The sequence below is a fragment of the Glycine soja genome, chromosome 9 (assembly GCF_004193775.1).
Source record: "Glycine soja cultivar W05 chromosome 9, ASM419377v2, whole genome shotgun sequence".
NCBI classification, from domain to species: Eukaryota; Viridiplantae; Streptophyta; class Magnoliopsida; order Fabales; family Fabaceae; genus Glycine; species Glycine soja.
The window spans coordinates 20,913,513-20,917,194 of record NC_041010.1 but is presented as its reverse complement, the minus strand read 5'-3'; positions in this window follow the sequence as shown (position 1 = coordinate 20,917,194).

Genomic DNA, 3,682 nt, shown 5'->3' with positions numbered 1-3,682 from the left:
ACCTACGTAGTTCTTTTTAGAACTAAACGTTGGTTAAGTTGTTTTTATATTTTTTCACAAGATATATTTTAACCGAACAAAAGGTCATTTAAGGCTTTGAACCATTAAACGATCTTTTGATTTTGAAAGGAGAGAAACGTTAAGGCATTGGACCATTAATGATCTCTTGGTTTTTCAAAGTAGAGAAACGTTAAGGCATTGGACCATTAACGATCTCTTGGGGTGGTCGACCAATGTGGGGCTATTGCTCCTACGTATCCTCAATTGCGATGAGGAAATCAGACCTACGTAGTTCTTGCAAAAGCGGTAATATGGGTTGATTTTATGCTTTTGAACGGTCCATGTTAACCGATAAAAACAAAGAGGACCGTTTAAGGCGTTGGACCTTAAAATGGTTTTAAGTGACTTTTGCGGACAAAGCTTGATTTGTGAGTTGATTTTAGCCTTAGTTTCACTTTGGTTATTAGTCAATTCATTCAAGGAAACTTCCAAAGAAAAACGTCCGATTGATTTTTTTAGATTATTTTATTCAAAGATATTTTGATTACTTTATTATTATTTTTTCAAGATATTTTGATTATTTTATTATTATTTTGCTTTAACGGTGATTAAACGAGATTACAACAAAAATAATCGGTTGAAATTCATTTAATCATTTATTAGGTGAGAAACGGCTTAAATAAACGGTAAAAAGCTCGTTAAAGCAGAAGAAAAGAAAACTGAAAGTAAGAGAAATTAAAGTGAAAGTACACAAAACAAGTAAGGACCACTAAGGGTGCATAGAATGAATTGAAAGATTCAATTTCGGGAACTTACCGGTTGAAGACTGAAGAACGACGAAGAACGAACAAAGAACGATGAAGAATTTCCACAGAATCGCTTACGGAAGCGATACGGAAGCACTTCGACTCGATTTTTCTTCACGAAAACGTGTTTTTTGCCCAAAATAGTCTATTTTTCTTCACTTAGGGGTCATGAATATTTTTGAAACAACCCCCCTCCCCTATTTATAGGGAAAAAGAGAGGTGCTTGCAGCCCAGAGACTTAATGAAGAAGATTTCTAAGCGCACCCGAACTACTAAGTTCACCCCCCTTTTCGTATTTTATGGAAAAGTTACGGAAGCCTTACGAATGTGTTTCGGATTTGATTTTCATCTTTTTTTCTCTTCCCTTTCACCAATGTTAAGTGAAATATGCTTACCCAAGGTTTTCGGAAATTTTACGAAAGCCTCGGAAACCATTTTTCAAAAGCGTGGAGGAGCTTGCCGCCCAATTTCTTCCTCCTTAAGCAACCCAACTTCCAAAATATTTCGGAAGGGCCTAGACTCGAATTGCTATTTACACCCCTATCTTGATAAATTCACCCCCCCATTTTTGTGTTTTTGGCTGTTTTCTTTCCGAAACGTTACGAAACTTTACGGATTACATAACAACACCCATTTTCTTTCTGGAATGTTGCGAAACTTTACGAATTACGCAACAATGCCCTTTATGACTTCCGGAATGTTGCGGAACTTGACGGATTGCGCAACAATGCTTCTTTTCGACTTCCAGAATGTCGCGGAACTTTACGAATTATCTAACGATGGGTGTTAAGTACCTCGAGGCGGTCAAGCAAAGGTTGCATGCCACCAAACAATGGTCCCCGGATGAAATTAGGGTATGACAATGGGTGTGGGAGTAGAGTTGTCGATGTTATCATCAGGAGCATGTGAAACATTGGGTGGCAAGCCATATGGTGGGAAGCAATGCTTGCTTTGGACCTACACAAAATGGGGGCCACCCGTACTTCCTAATGCTTTGCCTCCCTGACCTGCCATGTTCGAGGCTAGACGATTTACTTGGTTGAGACCAGATGGGTGAGTTGGGTCTACCTCAGTGGCAGTACTTGCGGCAACGACTATAGCCTTGTTGACCTCCATCATTTTTCTCATACTCATCATGGCTTCCATCATTGTGGTCATTTGCTCTTTCATGACCTCCATGTCGTCCTTGATTTGCTCTTGCACCTCCTCTATTTCACTCATCACTCTAACTTTGGCACACGTTCGGTAAGGGCACCGTAAAGCGCATTTTTTCCTTATGATTACAATGATTACGGTTTTGATTTCAAGGAAAGAATGCAATGAGCAATGCAACCAAATGTGAAAATAAAAAAAGCATGGATGTATGTGAATGATATATTGTTGAAGTATTGCAAGTTTTACACAGGACATTCAGTAGAACATAGGGTCGAATCAATTCAGATTTTCATTAAAGCAACATGGTTCATCATATCTTGTCAAAGTCAAAGTGAAATTGGAAATAAAACATGGACATCAGTAGTCCTTAATTTTGTAAATTATTTAGCTCAATCATGTGTTGGCAGTAGCCAAAGAAGCTATGTAAACTCAATCCCTCTTCTGCCCCAACTTTTGCAAGCTGGTTACTTCCATACTTGACCTTGACTTGATGAAACCCTTTTCTTAAAAGCATGTGCTTATTTCAACCCCATAATCCAAGGATATAAATTTTGATTGTCAATACTTTGACAACATATCATATAGACGAATGACTAAGGCATACTTATGCTATGCATGACAAATGTAATTATGAGATCGACATGAGACGCCTGAAGAACCATCATTTTGTGGTTAACAATGCATTAGGTACCATGCTCACATGATTTTCAATCATTTTTCAAGAGAAATGAGTGTATAATCCCAACATGGTTTGTTTATAGCTATCATCATGGTACCCAACACATGTAACTAATAATGCGGTGTAAACTTTCATGCTTCATTGTGACTTTCTTTTTGTTTTTTTTTTTTTTTGCAAAGGAAGATGCAAGGATCATGCATGAGTGAACATAACATGTGAACAATGAAAATAGAATGTATGCAGTTGGCAGAACAAAAGCATGCTAAATGAAGATGTATGATAATGCAATGACTCATGCATTGATAAATGATAAATGGAGGAATGATATATGTCCATTATGATGTCGTGAAGAGATGCATGATGCGATCATGGAACAAGCTAGAGTGAGTTTGCTATGTGCCCCCCTAATTTAGGAACCTAATGGAAAGGATCCAAAAGTCCCCTTCTAGTGACAACTCCTAAGGGTAGTTTCATGTAACTTTACTGGCTTCTAGAGATATCATCCTCTTAGGTAATACATTGTGGCGATAGGGACTATTAGTGACAATGCATCACTAAAAGAGGAAAACTTTAGATGAGGTTTCACTGTTATCAAGCGAGTCGGAGACCCAACATGACCACATATCGACCTCCACTCCTTATGGCTCATATATACCCGGGTATAAGGCCTAATATCTCAATGTGTGTGCAAAGGTGTAGGTGCCATGTGTGCATAGAACAAAAATATTTATAACTACGAATGTAATAGATAGACAGACACACACCAAACACAATAACACATCAAAGTTTATACACAAATATGGACAAAATGAAAGATAAAAGAGAAAAGGAAAAATAAAGAAGTCACGATAAAACATTGCACACTGATCGAATGCCTTAACTCTTTAACAGTCCCCAGTGGAGTTGCCATCTGTCACAACCTACCATTCGACGGGAGGGCGAGGTGAAATGAAAAACACGTTCGTCTCCTGGGGAGAAAACGAGTGGGAGTCGCCACCAACGTTTATTCGATGAAAACATTAGAAAAACCGAAAAGAGGTCT